Source organism: Lissotriton helveticus, chromosome 4_1, assembly GCF_964261635.1.
Source record: "Lissotriton helveticus chromosome 4_1, aLisHel1.1, whole genome shotgun sequence".
NCBI classification, from domain to species: Eukaryota; Metazoa; Chordata; class Amphibia; order Caudata; family Salamandridae; genus Lissotriton; species Lissotriton helveticus.
In genome coordinates this window covers 1,266,256,608-1,266,274,507 of record NC_136063.1, presented here as the reverse complement: position 1 = coordinate 1,266,274,507, position 17,900 = coordinate 1,266,256,608, and positions in this window count along the sequence as shown.

The window sequence follows — 17,900 nt, the reverse complement described above, 5'->3', positions numbered from 1 at the left end:
CAGAGTGTGTGTGTGGCTGAGACCCCCACCAGTGCCCAGCATCAGAGTGCCCACCAGTGCCCAGTATCAGAGTGTGTGTGTGGCTAAGACCCCCACCAGTGCCCAGCAGTGCCCACCAGTGCCCAGCATCAGAGTGTGTGTGTGACTAAGACCCCACCAGTGCCCACCAGTGCCCACCAGTGCCCAGCAACAGAGTGCCCACCAGTGCCCTGCATCAGAGTGTGTGTGTGGCTGAGACCCCCACCAGTGCCCAGCATCAGAGTGCCCACCAGTGCCCAGCATCAGTGTGTGTGTGTGGCTAAGACCCCCACCAGTGCCCAGCAGTGCCCACCAGTGCCCAGCATCAGAGTGTGTGTGTGGCTAAGACCCCCACCAGTGCCCAGCAGTGCCCACCAGTGCCCAGCATCAGAGTGTGTGTGTGGCTGAGACCCCCACCAGTGCCCACCAGTGCCCACCAGTGCCCAGCATCAGAGTGTGTGTGTGGCTAAGACCCCCACCAGTGCCCACCAGTGCCCATCAGTGCCCAGCAACAGAGTGCCCACCAGTGCCCAGCATCAGAGTGTGTGTGTGGCTGAGACCCCCACCAGTGCCCACCAGTGCCCAGCATCAGAGTGCCCACCAGTGCCCAGCTCGTACATCAAAAACATACCATTGCAACCTCATTACCCTCAGGAGATAGACTCATTTTAGTAGACCTAAATGTGAACATCACACCAGCTCCCAGGCACCCTGCAGTCACAGACATCATCACACAAACTACAAATCTGAAAATGAAAATATTAGCTTTATTCAGCGGAATCACAAAAGAAAAGCAAATGAGAGTCCTCGCTCATTAAAGGCCAATGGCCAGTCCAATAGAGTCTCTGCAACAGTTTGTGCCTCCATGGGTGTCATCTCACCCAAACCTGCCTGCACATGGCGTTTAATCAGCTGTGCTGACTATGGGGGCACCATCTGTGGAATGCTCCGGCACCGCATGGACAGGAGAGGGAAGGACAGGTGGAGTGGGTGCAGGTGTAGTGGAATCATCCACACTGGTTGGGGCTTCGCCGAAAGTAGATTCAAAAACCTGGCTGCACACCTCAGCCAGGGCGGAAAAACTACCACCTGAACCCGGGGACACATTGGGGGTGGAGGTACAGGGCTGTGAGTCTGTCCTACTGGGTGTGTGGATGCGTGTGTGAGGTGTCTCCTCTCTCCCTGTGGGTGTGCCTACTTGCCCTTGAGACTGTGTGCGTGGAGCTTTGAGCTTCTTATGCTGTGTGTGTGCGCTGGGTGTGTCTGACCTGTGGCGTTGTGCGTGTATGCTGTGTAGGTATGTGAGAGGCAGAGGTGGATGGCTCTGAAGGAGGGGGGGACAGATGCTGCTGGGTGTAGAGAGGTGTCGTCAGTGTTGATTCAATGGCAGCCACACTCCGACGCAGATCAGACATGGCTGATGACATGCCCTCCATGAACGACACCACCTGTGTCATCAGTTGTGTATGTCCATGGAGGACAGACAGCATGGATGTCTGACCTACAGCAATCTGCCGGAGTAGGTCCACTGTCTCAACACTGAGGGCAGCAGGGGACACAGGGGTAGGGGCTGCGGTGCCGGGAACAAAGGAGACACGGGGGCTAGCACGGACCCTAGGCACACCAAGGACTGGGAGGTTGGAGATGGGACTGGAGGAGGGGAGGGCAGCCGGAGATGAATGAGTGACCATTGCTGCATATTCCCCCCCCTCCTGAGAGTCTGTCTCGGATTCGTCGGCATGGTAAGATGTGTCAGTCACATGTCGTCCGGCCTGCAGACTCTCCTCCCACTCTGTGCCACTGCCTCCCTCTGACACCTCAAAGCAGGTGGCACTGTCGGTGTGTCCCTCCGCCTGGTCCGCGCCTGTGTCTCCTCCAGATTCAGATGATGATGCTGTGAGCAAGGAGAAGAATGAAAACATATCAGTCACCTGTACACATCAGACATATCAGCTGCAAATCATTTGGCCTCATTCCTCAACATGGCATGCATCATGAGTCACATGACACATAACTCTTCATAATGACAATTCTACTTGTGGAGAAATGTCAGAGACACAAAGCTCAATGTAAGGTAGGGAACAAGGTATAGGCAAGGAAAATACTTGTATGAGAGACACAATGATGATCCACTGCCTGACAACAGGATAGCTGATGATGCATAACAGTTCATTAGCCAACCCTGCCACCCAAATCAAGACCTGGTCATGTTTGATTCCCTTTGACTCTGTGCCACATTAGAAAAGTCCTGGGCGAACTGCCATGTGATGCCATCCTGGGACCTGAAACAAGTCTTCCAGCACCTCACACTGCCATCACCGCTTTGTACATCCAAAGTCACATTGTGTGGCAAACCATCAATACTATGTACAAAGAACATGCCACAGATGTTGAGAATATGCACACACGCACTGCCCAGTGTGAGTATGCAGAAGCCCAAAATATAGCACATGTACATTGTGCACCTGTAGCTAACACAAGATAATTAGAAAGTGTACCATGGACAAAGGCCACTGAGGCTGACTTGTGCATAAAACACTTGTTGAGACTCAAGAACAGTGCCACAATATGAAGAAGGGCAGACATAGTGCACATGTGGTGCTACATTTAAGGTACGAACAGGTGTCACATACCCCCCTACAACATGATGATGTGCAAAGGAAGATGCAATCTGATACACTGCACCATAGGAGTACATGTCAAAAACAAGCATTAGCCAAAGCAAACCTCTACTGTGGAGTAGGTCAAGGCATGTAAAGAAGCAGCTGCTGACAGAGGGACAATCGAATTCCAATGCATTAACTGCCTGTCTGACCACACCACTCAAACTATGGGAGTGTGACCATGCCTTAGAGCTCTTCAGGTACCATTTCACACACACATGACTACAAACAGACATGTACCTACCCCCTTCGTGCTGCTGTCCCTCCTGCAACTGCCTATGGAGGTCTGGGAACACCACTTCCAGGACCCGGAGCATATTGGGGGTGAGTTGGCGGCTGCCGCCATGCCGGCGTGGAGCTTCCAGCTTCAGCTGGACTCGGCCGATGCGGCGGCTCCAGCACCGGATGTCCTGCCACCTCTTCTTTATGTTTCGAAGCCTCCTGCGAGGCCCCCCCTCTCTCCGGACAGCCCTGGCGATGTCCACCCAGATTTCACCCTTCTCATAGGCAGATACCTGTCACAAATGTAAAGTTACAGAACATCAGTATACCTGGTGCATGTTCCCAAGACACCCATAAGTGCACAAAATACATGAGGACAACAGGGCAACGTATGGCACACACATTAGCATCATTGTCCAGGAGTATGTGGCCTGTGTGCTAACACAACTGCTTTGCATGACATTGAAAATCAACAGATTACATGAGGGTTGTAAAACACTATTTGAGCATGACACTCACTGAACAATATATGCTATATCTGGGTGCAATGCAGCACGTGACATGCTGTCACACACCACACTACAACAAATAACTCTCTTCTAACAACACTTGCACCCTGGCACTCACTCACAACAAAATTGCATCTATCCACTATTACTACACAGTGGCTATGATGTCACACACACAACAGGTGCACACTCCAAGGTATTGCACACATCACTCACCTGATCCTCTGGTCTCCCATACAGCTTGCTGAAGTTTGGCAGGAGGGCATCCAGCAGGGCCTTGTTCTCACCATCAGTGAATGCAGGTGCCCTCTCCATGTTCAGCTGATCAGGGTCCAGAGGATTCAGAGACAGCAGCTGTGGTTAGCACACCAATGTTGTGCATGCAAGTGCCCTCCCACAGCCACATGCAGCCTTATATCTGTGCTGCAGAGGGTCTGTGAGTCCAAGGAGTAGTGTGTGATAGGCCACCATAATTTGCATCCTATGTTCCATCCAATCACATCACACCTAAGCCCATTACACACATATGCATGGTTTGAAAATAGAACCAGAGCAGAACAACAACTTTCGCAACATTGTATACTTTTTGCTAACTGATTCTTCCAGGACACCTGTAGGAGTTTAAAAAAACTCTGTATCCATGACAACCTGGTTGCATTTTGAACAGTACACTGTTCCCCTAGTTGTTCCCTATGCATTTTTTAAAATCCACACACAAGTATGGTGACATTGCCATTGCCAATGCTACACATTGAATGGTGTAACGATGCGTACACACGCACGTACCATTGGGGTACGCTTAGCTCGCGTAGAGCCTAAATGCGATAGGGAAACAATGCGTACACACGCACGTACCATTGGGGTACGCTTAGCTCGCGTAGAGCCTAAATGCGATAGGAGCCTAAATGCGATAGGGAGACGATGCGTACACACGCACGTACCATTGGGGTACGCTTAGCTCGCGTAGAGCCTAAATGCGATAGGGAAACGATGCGTACACACGCACGTACCATTGGGGTACGCTTAGCTCGCGTAGAGCCTAAATGCGATAGGGAAACGATGCGTACACACGCACGTACCATTGGGGTACGCTTAGCTCGCGTAGAGCCTAAATGCGATAGGAGCCTAAATGCGATAGGGAAACGATGCGTACACACGCACGTACCATTGGGGTACGCTTAGCTCGCGTAGAGCCTAAATGCGATAGGGAAACGATGCGTACACACGCACGTACCATTGGGGTACGCTTAGCTCGCGTAGAGCCTAAAGGCGATAGGGAAACGATGCGTACATTGCGTCAGACATGGTCAAGTGAACGATTGTGTAGGCTGCGTCCCTGTCCACCTTCATGTCACCATTGGGAGAGTCACACCAGGAAATCACACAGCAGGGATGTAGTCTACACTCATGTCAACCATGTGGATGCATACATCAGCATGGCACACATACATCAGTATGTGCCAGGTTTGGCAGACAGTGAAGAAGCACAGGGGTTGTGACCCTGTGCCTCAGTTGATGTGTGAATAGCTTGCACAACATGTCATCAATCATGATGCACATGTGCATCACATGCATTCAACAATTTCAACACGATTAACGTCTGCAACATGTAGCGAGGCACATGAACACTCAAATGGGCCACAATTCAGTACAGGGAACTGGCACATGATGACAGGAACATGCCCACTGTCACAGAGGTGTCATAGCCGCACAGCATGACCCTGTGTGACCACGTAATGTGTGTGCCATGTGCTACATTGTGCATGCTGCTAGCATATGCCATGAACAGGTCAGATCATCGCTACACTAGCGCAGGTCGCGCTGCTAGCGAGCTGACATTATTGCATATTTTAAACTTCCCTTTTTTGTATTTTGGTTCTGATAATTTTAATTATCCCCTGATTTTAACTTTATCCCTGTGACTGGGCTGTCCCCATACTCACATTTAAAACAGGAAAACGCACCGCCATTCGGCGGGTCCGGGTCCCTGGGGCTGGAATATTGGGCGCCATCTTTGTTTGGGGTGAGTGTTTGTAGCGCGGGCGCCATTTTGGAGCGTCCCGACGCTCGAGTTGTGCTGGGAGGCGCCTATTTAAGGCGGACTCGTGTTGTGCTCTGTCTTGATCATCGCTACACTAGCGCAGGTCGCGCTGCTAGCGAGCTGACATTATTGCATATTTTAAACTTCCCTTTTTTGTATTTTGGTTCTGATAATTTTAATTATCCCCTGATTTTAACTTTATCCCTGTGACTGGGCTGTCCCCATACTCACATTTAAAACAGGAAAACGCACCGCCATTCGGCGGGTCCGGGTCCCTGGGGCTGGAATATTGGGCGCCATCTTTGTTTGGGGTGAGTGTTTGTTGCGCGGGCGCCATTTTGGAGCGTCCCGACGCTCGAGTTGTGCTGGGAGGCGCCTATTTAAGGCGGACTCGTGTTGTGCTCTGTCTTGATCATCGCTACACTAGCGCAGGTCGCGCTGCTAGCGAGCTGACATTATTGCATATTTTAAACTTCCCTTTTTTGTATTTTGGTTCTGATAATTTTAATTATCCCCTGATTTTAACTTTATCCCTGTGACTGGGCTGTCCCCATACTCACATTTAAAACAGGAAAACGCACCGCCATTCGGCGGGTCCGGGTCCCTGGGGCTGGAATATTGGGCGCCATCTTTGTTTGAGGTGAGTGTTTGTAGCGCGGGCGCCATTTTGGAGCGTCCCGACGCTCGAGTTGTGCTGGGAGGCGCCTATTTAAAGCTGCCCTCTCCCGCGCAGCGGGAACGCGCAGTGGGACGCCGTCGCTTGCCGGAGTCGTGCCAGAGTCATGCCCGTCTGCGCTCGTCCGCGTCGAGGTAGCGGCAGCGGGACATGGACTCTGGCCTTCTTCTGTAACATCTCCTCATTAGTATGGTGACGCTCAGGTATGATCGCGCAACCCTTCTGTCTATAAAAGACAGTACTCAGGTGTGTAACCATGTCCCTTTATCCCCTCTTTCGGGGCCTTTTGATTGTGCCTGTGGCTCCTTCTCTCTGGCATCACCCATTGGGGTGTGTCCAGTTGACAGGACTGCCCTTAGTACACCTACGGGTCGTACCGGCCAAGTACTTCACATATGGAGCTTGAATGTTAGATCGTTGGTCAAGCACCATCAGGCACTACGGGACATGATCGATACAGACCTTCCTGATATCATCTTCTTGACGGAAACTTGGCTACAGGACACCAATACTGCCATTATAAACCTGGCTTTTCCATCCACCTATACGGTGTTTGTTCTGAACCGCTCGACTAGGGGAGGTGGTATAGCTATGGCGATCAAATCTTGTTTCCCAGCTGAGTGGAAGGCTCTGGATCTGCTTAGGTGTGAAAGCGCCTTGTTCAAGGTAAAGGCGAGTCATCAATTTACCCTTAGTGGCGTGCTGATCTATCGCCCACCCGGGAATGACACTGCTTTTAAAGCCGCTCTTGCGGACGTGGTGAGCTCGCATGCTCCCTCTTGTGCCAACTTTAATATAGTGGGGGACTTAAATATTCATTTTGACCAAACGTCTTCCTCTTCCATCAGCTCTTTGCTGGCGGACCTGGAAGCGATGCAGTTAAACCAACTGGTCTCCTCTCCCACCCATATAGGAGGACATATACTCGACCCCTTTTTTACCACCTTAGCTCGGGCTACTTCAGCTGACCCGATGGTGGTGGGCTGGACTGACCATCTGCTGGTTAAAGTGATATGTCCCCTTGACAATCCTCAATTTAAACCTGTTGACAAACAGATTCTAAAGCGCAATTGGCGCAAACTCAAGCTAGAGGAGTTTGTCAGGATTTTGGAGGCTCAACCACTAGGCAAATTGCAGAATGCAGAACAGGGATATGAACAGTTCTGCAACTGGGTCCTTACTGCCCTCGATTCTCTTATACCTTTGCGTTGGGCAAAATGTCATGCTAAAAATCGGAGCCCTTGGTATAATGAGACCCTTGCCGAGCTCAAGAGAACTTGCCGGCAAGCAGAGAGGGCTTGGAGAAAATCTTTTGATCCCATGTTAAAATCACTGTACTTTGCTCAGCTTAAGATCTACCATAGAGCTATCTGTCAAACCCGGGCCGCATATTATGCAGCTGAGTTTTCCAATAGCCCTAACCCCTCTAAGTTAATCTTTAAAGTACATAAAGACTTGATGGGGAAACGGGACACCTCGCAAGTAATATGCACGGACTCGCATTGCGAAAACCTGGCATCCTTTTTTGTAGAGAAGGTGCAGAAAATCTACCGTGGTTTTATTCCATCTGATCCCGGGGATACCCTGAATGATGTGAAGGTTTCGGTGTCCGAAACTCTGTCCACCTTGCCGGCCATGTCTAACGGGGCATTTGACACCCTGAGCCTCAAAATTAAATCTGGCTCCCCCCTAGACCCACTGAAGCCGGAGCTCTTTGCCCGCCTTCCGCCTCTCTGCCGGGAGCCCATTTTGGATTTGATCAATCTCTCCCTCAGTGAGGGCATGGTGCCGCCTTCCTGGAAGCAAGCTGTGGTCAGCCCTATTTTGAAGAAAACCAACTCTGACCCCTTGCTCCCGGAGAACTATCGGCCCATTTCCCTCTTACCTTGGACCGCCAAGGTCACTGAGGCGCATGTGAATTCCATTCTGTCTGCTCACCTCTCTCGTAATAACATTCTTGACGAGAGCCAAAATGGGTTTCGTGCTCAACACAGCACCGAAACTGCTTTGCTCTTTATGATCGAGCACTTGCGGTCGGTGCTGGATGTCGGGCAGACTGCGGCGCTCCTATTGTTAGATCTGAGCGCCGCGTTCGACACGGTGTCTCACGACATTCTGTTGCGGGGATTGGAGGAAGTGGGTATTGTGGGGAAAGCTCTTCAGTGGTTCCGCTCCTTCCTCTCGGACCGGTCTTTCAAGGTAGCTATACCACCTGGCCAGTCCTTGCTTCACTCTTTGGAACTGGGAGTCCCTCAGGGCTCTGCCCTTAGCCCCACCTTATTCAACTTGTATGTGAAGCCGCTGGCTGCTGTCGTCAGGCAATTCGGCCTCACCATGACATCGTATGCCGATGACACGCAGCTGGCGGTGACACTCAGTGGGGACCCTGAGGTGACTGCGCTCAGATTCCGGGCAGGACTTATAGCTGTGGCTAGCTGGATGCGTAACAACTGCCTACAGCTTAATGCCAAGAAGACCGAGGTCCTGATCGTAGGGAAGCAGGCGGACCTCTGGGGAGATCAGTGGTGGCCTTCCGAACTAGGGGTGACCCCCCTTCCAGCGGCCGAAGTTAAAAATCTGGGGGTCTGGCTGGATTCTAATCTATCTTTTACCAGCCACACGAAGAAGACAGCAGCCACCTGTTATGGTATTTTGCGAGGACTGAGACCAGTCCTCAAATTCTTCGACCCCCCCACTCGGCAACTGGTGGTTCAGGCCTCCATCCTTTCCCGGATTGACTACGGGAGCGCCTTGCTGCTAGGAGTCAACCAGGCGGAGGCTACTAGGCTTCAGAGGGTGCAGAACGCTGCTGCACGGGCCATTGTTGGCATCCCTAGACGTTGTTCGGTTTCGACTGTTCTGACCTCTCTTCACTGGCTTCCGGTCAGACAGAGAATCAAATTCAAGGCTCTCTGTCTGACATTTAAGATTCTGAAGCTTTCTTCTCCCCCCGCCTTGGTGGGCCTCATCTCTTCTTACGTCCCAGCGCGGTCCCTCAGATCCGAATCACTCCATTTGGTGAGTAAGCCTAGGTTCAGGCTGAGTAGGATGGGAGGACGTTCCTTCCGTGTTCTGGCGGCTGATCTGTGGAACTCTCTTCCTGTGCACATTCGTGCCCTTAATAGTCTGACTCTTTTTAGACGGGCCATTAAAACCCACCTGTTTTCCCCTGTTGTCTGATTTCCCCTCTTTTCAGCCCTGATCTGTTGTGTTGTGTACATGATCTGGCGCCAGGACGCCCCTTTGCTGGGGCAGCTGTTGCGCCTAATAAATGTTATTAACATAACATAACATAACATAAAGTATTACTCACCTCAGAATATCCCCACATGTCATCCTGGACATGGCAATTTCCGTAATACCGTACACTTGTGTGTTGGTGCGTAAATCCTCTGGCTCTGCAAGTATCCTTGGCGTTGTGTGTGCCCTGATGACGTTATCTGAGTAGTCATATGTCACCTCTGCGTCCACACGTCAGGTCCTCTGTCTGTTTCTCAACACCAACGCAGGTCCGGTCTAAGTTAAAGCTTACACATTTTGTACCCTAAATCATTGTACTAACACTTCTGAACATTTACCTTTTATTGTCATACTCAAGACCGTGCCAATAGGGATGTCACTTACAAAGCCTGTGAGGAATGAAAAGGCCTCATGTTGGTGAGTGACCCTCACCGTCTGTGTCTCCACGGTTTTCACGTCAGGCACAACAACAAGAGCTGCACCAATTGCGGGGACCTGACATATGAATCCAGGTGTGATGTGTCCCACAAGCCACTCAGACTCCAGCAGTTGGCACAGCACCACAATAGCTCATGTTTGGGATGTAGGACCAGTGCATGTGTGTGGGTGTGGAGACATGTGAGCCCCTTATTAGTACATCATTCCCCAGGCCAAACTCGTCAGGTAAACAAAAGAAGTCAGAGATGTGTAATTGCATTAACAAATAACCACGATGCAAGTGCAATGCTGCATGGGATTAGGGTGACAGCGACCACACGGCTCCATCAGAATACCAGCCATCGTAGCCAGCACCACGACCTACGGTCCCAGCCCTGCATGTGACACAGGAGGAGTAAGTGCACTTCCTCATGTCCATGATGTCCCTCACCCCGCCCACTGACTCCGCATCAGCTTCTGGTCCACCGTACCCGTCAGGGGGCAGTTGCGCCTCTGTTGATATGCCCCTGACGCCATCACTCGCTGAGTGACGGACGCAGGCGGTGCATACGTCCCAGAACCGCTGTGACAGACATGATCGGAATGTTCATCCTGGTCCCCGCTGGTTCAACTCACAACCTCACTGCCAGATCTCCCCCAGGTGTCAGCCGTGGCGCCATTCTGGGGTGGTGCTGGCCCCGATACCACACACTGTACGGCTCCGCTGTGGTAACTGTGTGGCAGAACACCGCTCTTAATGCTGCATGGGAATGTAAACATCAATGAGCTGGCCACACCTCATTACAATTGGCGCTAATGAGTATTGGGAGGGTCAAGAAGACCCAGTGGCACGTGAGTGTCAGTCCCAAGACCACAGGACAGGTGGACTGGGGGATGCGAGTGTTGTGGACACCTAGCCAGACACAGGTGATGTCTCAACTCAAAAGATGTATTTGGATGATTGGGCAACGTTCAGTGTAGTGTTTATGTGGGCGGTTGGAACCATGGCCCTTCATCTCCCTGTTGCTGCGGTGAGGACCAACTTGTCACTCAGGTCCTTCAACTACACAAACGCTACGCTGAGCCTCTGCAGGCCTATCTTGATGAAAGTACTGTATGTATATTGGCAAGCATGTACAGCCACGCAGCATGTTTGTCTGTACATAGGCACATTGTCAGACCCCCACTGCCCTACCCGGACTGACCATGTTCCCTGTCCTACCACCCCATCCCAGGAAGCATCTGCATGCAGGCCTCAAAACCACAGAACACATTCCCGTTTGCTACGCTGTAGAGGGTATCCAAGAGGTACAGGCACTACGCAAAGATGTCATCATCCTCCCTGACTCTGGGAGTGATGTTTAGCTACTTGACATGCATCTTTGCCTGCTACCCACACTCTCTGTGGGATATGTTTGTGTAACAGCTGCCAGTGTATGCGTTGTAGGTACGGCCAAAACGTGGCCACGCCCTTGTCGGATGCCAATCTACAACACTGGTTTTGTTCCGGTGTGGCCTGGATTGCCACCACTCACTGGTCAGATCGATGGCACCCAGGGAGGCTAATGAGTCCTAAGCTATGTATGTATTGAAATGTGACACTTTGCTACTGCCTACTGTTCCTTACAGATATTGGTTTACAAAAGGTAAGTAACTAGTCCTTGAAAGTACTGTACATCTGCTGTAGGAGCATCTATGTTGTGTCCTTGCTGTGATGGCAGGGTGACTAATGTACACACACCATGCCACGTGTGTGAATGACCCGTTCACATGTGTGATGGCATCACAGACCATCAGTGACAAATGTAATTATCATGCTGTATGATGATGGTCATGTCATTGTCACTGAAAGTACACACCGCAACATGACTAAGGCTGAACAGTGCAAATGATTGCACTTGTGGTGTGTGTGTGTATTGCAGTCAGCCCTCTGGATGTGCAGACAACCTCCTACTGACATTGACATGACGTGTCTCACTGACATGATACATTGTCATGGTCACTAAGACCTTTACATCTGATCGTTTGTATGCATGTCACATCCATTCCACACACTACAGGTATTTACCTTTGCCACGGAGGAGTGTGTGGGAGCTGGCATCAGTGTGTATCCCACGCCACACTCCAAATTGTCTACATTATTTCAAGTAGTGTTGCTTGTGCCATGTACATTGTTATAGTCTTAGTCAGACAGTTGAAGACATTTCCTTAAAATTGTGTCTTGCAGGGCACCCCCTCTGGAAAGGCCGTTGCCTGACTTGGAAGCCATGAGGGAGCGCAACTGCATCCGTCGATATAGGTTCGGGAGACAGTTGATCAAGGACCTGACGGGCAGGCTTGAGGCTCACCTACAACCACGCCACAGGTATCCTACTGCACTGACACCCAAGGCAAAGGTGATGGCAGCCCTCCATTTCTTTGCCACAGGTACCTTCCAATTTACCATAGCTGATGTGGGAGGGATGTCTCAGACCATGTTTAGCCGGGTATTGGGTGATGTTTTGGGAGCAATGTTGCTCCACCTTGATGAATTCATTACATTCCCTACTCCAGAAGAGTTGACAGATGTCAAGGGGGAATTCTATGCCCTGGGCCGCATGCCACATGTAATTGGTGCAATTGATGGTACACATGTTACTCTTGTCCCACCACAGGCTCAGGAGCAAGCGTATCGCAACAGGAAACACTACCACTCAATAAATGCCCAGGTGGTGTGTCTTGCCAACATGATTATCTCACATGTTTGTGCACGTTATGCTTTCATCATGAGGCGTAGCAGGGTACCACAGATGATGCTGCAGCTGCACAACCACCGGGCATGTCTAGTTGGTGAGTATACACTGTGAGCTCTGTATGTCAGTATGTCACAACTTCATGATCTGCATCATATGATTCACTCTTGTACATGATGTCAAATTGCAGGAGACGCTGGATATCCAAACATGCCGTGGCTAATGACTCCGCTACGCAACCCCAGGACAGCTGCAGACCAGCGTTACAACAATGCTCATGTGAAGACCAGGCAGGTGATCTAACGGACCTTTGGACTCCTGAAGAGCCGGTTCAGGTGCCTGGACAAGACAGGCGGAGCCCTCCAATACAGCCCACGCAAGGTGTGTGACATCTTCACCGTGTGCTGCATGCTACACAACATGGCAGTGGAGAAGGCTGTGCCACTCTACCTGGATCCTGATGAGCTGGAACATCCGCCCGTTGAGGATGAAGGCCTTGGCCAGGATGCCAGTGACGAGGAGGGTGAAGATGATATCCGCGGTCACCTCATCCGCAACTTCTTTTCATGATGGTGAGTCATTTCATCTGTTATGTAAGAGATCGACTATAGAGTTGCATGGGTAGCATGCTGTGTATGCAACAGACTGTAAGCAAGATCACTTGGATGTGTGTTGTGCTGTGTCACATGTTCAGTTGTAATGCTACACACATACGTGCTATGTGTGCACTTGGAATGTACAGGTGTCATACTACATATGGCTATTCAACAGACATTGACAAAATGACATTATACAGAACTTGACCCCTTGTGTGCCACTCTCATCCACAGCTCGCCCTGCCTGTTGTCCGTTGGGGTACATCGTGGTCATCCTGCTACTGCTCATTATGATTGCAACGTCAGCCACATCAACAGAGCATGCTTGGACATGTTGAGAAGTCAATTTGGGTAAGGACTCATATGAGGCTGTTTACCGTTGGTATGTGTAGAAACGTGTGGTACATGTTCATGTGCATGTAGTGTCACCTTGCATACATGCTACTCCATTATGTACCTTATGACATGTATGGCCACTCCCATGACAGGATAGTCACCCCTTCTGTCATCTGTTGTACTTTGATACTCGGGTGAATGCATCAATGTGTGTAGACATTGCCACAGCAACATTGCACATACCATGGCATGACATTGTGTCAGAGGTCACAACCACGGACTCTGTGGGGGATTGCAGCCTCACTGTGTGCATTAGAATGTGACTGGATCCTCACCTCCAGCTTGTGGGGCAGTCCAGTGTGATTACCATAAAACCATGTGGTGTCGGTGTTGCCCAGTGTATGTTCCACATCTTAAGACAACTGTACTGTGAATCAGTTAACATGGATGCATTGCCCCTTGCAGCAGTATATCATGTCACTGTCATGTCGTTACCTCAGTGCCGGTTGAGAATACTGCTACGCCAGCCTTCACAGTGAGTAGCAGTGATGTTTAGATGCACATGATGCCATGTATGTTTATCATGACTAAGTAAAAAGTGTGAAAGATGCATATGTGAATTTTTGTGTTGCACCAGTGGAGTGCGGTCATTCACATGAATCTCTGGTCGCCGGCACCATTACTGTGCTATGGTAGGGTCTGATTATGTAGCTTGGATGGACATCACTTGCACTTAATATATATTGTACCTGCATATCATGTTTAGCATTGTGATGCATACTTGACACACCAAAAGACTGGCTACAGAGTGCCTTCATTGCATGTCGATCATTAGCTTCCTCATCATATGTGATACTAACAGCTGTAGTGGATTTGCTCAAGTTAGCCTACATGGCCCTTATGGCTATCCAATATCAGATACAGACTTTAGAGTTAGCGGTTGTTGGATTTCCATATGTTTCCATTTGTTACTGAGGTCCACCTCATCTGTGCCTGGGAATGTGTTTATACTACATAGATCTTTTAGCATGGGTGCTCACTTGTGAGCGTTACACATGACTCTAATGGATGACAGACTGTCCCAGTTTTTATGTGTCTGTGTCACAGCATCGTATCTGATGTGATGGCATGATTAATCATCATTATTTTTCACCAGACAGTACACTTCACAGGTGTGACTGGTACAGTGTAGCTAATGAGGTTTTTGAAGTGTCTGTGACATGAGAATGTTGTCCTAATGCTTAATTGCCTCTGTTTCAGGTCTCCCTCCCAGCAGTTCCTATCCTCTCCTTCCCTCGCCTGATCACCCTTTTGTGTCTGTTGTTTGTACTCAGACCAATGGGCTATTTGGAGGTGGAACCCTTAGAGCATCACACCAGTCTGATGAAGAAAGGTACGGCCAGTCGTTGACAGCCTTCTAGGTATTCGTAAAGCGGCATTACAGGTGACATCATGATTAGTGTAAATTGGACTTATTGACAGTGCACATGTATAATTGTGAAAGCTCCATGGGCTCACAATGTAGATTATCATGTTGTGCATGACGTCAGACTCCTACAGAATATAGTGCCTGCTTGTGGCTCAACACACATGTCCGTCTAATGTGCACATATACAATTTTGAACGTAGTTACCTCATGCTTCTTAGGTGTGTAACTGTATATTGACCACACGCATGGGGTGGGTGAAGGCTAGAATACTATGTTGTGTGTGAGGTACATGTCTTTGTTGGTGCAGTTTTGATTTGAACATACTAGCTCTTGTATACACATGCTGACGCTGTGTGTCTTGTGCCCCACTTGACCGTAAGGGCCCTGATCCAGTGACTGTGATGTGTGGTGATTACTGTGCCATTTTGTTGTCAGTGATCCTGAGTGAGGCAGACACTCCTGCCTTCACATCCACATGTCACTTTGTGCATTGCGGGTGCCCTTGTGTTATGTGTTTGTTTAGCAATTAGTCACACCCCTCCTGCCGTCATGTCTTCACTCATTGCTGCAGCTGCATACACAGCCAACATGCAGCGCACACTATCCAGGAACACAGACACCTACAGGATGACCCTCCTTCCATCCATTAATAGAGCATGCTCCAGCCACCCTACACACAGACAACACCAGACATTCACCCTCGTGCTATTAAAATGCTTTGTACTCAGCCATAGCTGCTGCTATGCGTGTGTGTGCAACACATACTGGCACGACTATGCAGATTCACATGACATTGGGTCTACGTACCACCAGGTCATGTGGCGTGTCCAACACACACACACCTTACATAGGCACAATATTGTACAGTGTTAGCTTGTCAACACCACTAGATCAGAAAACAGTTAGCTTACAGTCACGTGCCAGAACACAACATGCTCACACCACTTCAACATTGCTGTCACAGTCAGTCAAGTTGGCACATGGGACACACACCATGACCCTGTCTCTTGGGTGTGGTGTGATTTGGCCGTTCCGGGGTTGGTATTTGTCTGATGTGTGTCGTTGTTCTGTATGCGTTGCTCCCATTACAGTAGTATAGTACTTGTAGCTCTATAGGGGTAGGTCACCTAATCAGGTGTGCTTGTCTAGAGTGCTCCAGCCCATTGCCCACAGTCTGTCCTGCCACCGTTATCCTGTGCGGCATTAATCACATACACAGTAATGCATCATGCTGATGGTAGCTCACATACCTGAGGACACAGTTGTAGGTACTCCCTACATGGACTACTACTTTTGTGATACTGACATGTACTCCTCAAAGTGACTCTCCTGGGCCTGCCTGTGCTAGCAGTATTGGGATTCAATCCCCCCTCCAGCATTGACTGTCCCACACAGGTGTGTCTTACCATCCATGTATGTAGTTTGTGGAGATTTCTGACCAATGTGTGTCCTCACTCAGATTCTGATCCAAGTGTGTGGATGACTGCTGTTTGTTGTATACCTTGCATTTAAGACATTTGCAGACACATATACATGTATGCTGTTTCAAAGATTACTCACCAAATGCGTATGATGTTTACATTATTTATTGGGTGCTCTAGTGCATGAAACGTGAATAGGTACTGTACAGAAAGGGGGGGAATCCAAAATTCACAGCTGGAGATGAGATGCCTTACTGTTTCAGTCAACAGAGTCCAGCCCACAGTGCCTGACATCATTGGGCAGACTGGGACCAGCAAGTCCATGTGGGAGAGTCTCATAGGGGATGCTGTTGCACCCAGGGGCTATATGCCAGGTCCAGTGTCCTGGGAGAAGTCCATGGGCCACAGGCCCTCAACGTCTTCGCCGTGGACGACCCACCTTCCTTGGGGGACCCTCATGTGCAGGCATGGACGGTGCATGGGACGCTACGTCAGAGGGTTCCTCCTCCTCCCTCTCCTCCCTCCCTGTGGCTGGTGTTGCACTTTGCCGTGATGTTGCTGGCCTTGTGACACAGGGAGGGGGCTGCATGTTGGCAGCCATCTGACGTAGCACATGGACAATGTCCCTATGCACCATCAAGAGCTGAGCCTGGTGTGCCTCCACCCGTCCATAATGCAGGTCTTGCCTGGCTATTAGCTCTGCCTGCTGTTCTTTGACCTGGTTGAGGGTCTCCGCAAGCTGGCTTACCTCACTGGTGTCCCGCCGGTATGCCTCAAGGATGTTACCGAGTTCAGCCATACCGGTCCCTGCAGCTGACTGGCCAGATTCTCGCCTCCGCCTTGCGTCACTCCCACCACCCTGACCCACATGAGCACGGCCTGCGCTTGTGGGCACATCCGATCGACGGGCCCCCCGAGTGCTGGGAGGGTGGAGGTTGTCACCAACCTCAGGGGCACCCGCCAAAGGGTGTCCCTCATTTTCAGACTGGCTCTCTTGTGAATCATGGGCAGGGCTCTGACCTGTCTGCTGGGATGTGGTGGGAATAGGTCCGGTGGTTGGCAGAGATGTAGCTGGTACAGTTGCTGCAGGGGTTTGGGATCCAGAGGAGCCAGGTTGGTTGGGGTCATCCACAGTGCGTTGAGGGACGGCGCTGCCGGTGGGGTCTGGGTCCTGCTGAGCCTGGGACTGGGATCCTTGGCCCCCCTGTCTGGGGGGGAGATCCGCACGTTGCCCTGTGTGTGGGAGAGACAGACACTGTTAAGGCAATATCAAGTGACATGTGGTTTGGTTATCCATTATCAGCATCACTGTTCCACAAGCTATACATTGTTGACATTGTACAGTTGTGTATTTAGTGGTAGAAAAAACAATTCTACAATGTGGTATTTACATTCTTCCAATCTCTTGACAATGACTGACACAGCCATTGCTGTGTCTTGTGTTGCCGGCACCACACGTGTAAAGCATTTGTAAGTTACACGCAACATCCTGGATATGGTGAAAATTCTTATGTGTGCGTCAAGCATGCACAGACTTTAGATGCAGCATGTTGATGTAAGAGACAGAGCATCATTATTTAGCATGTCAGCTACTACTATG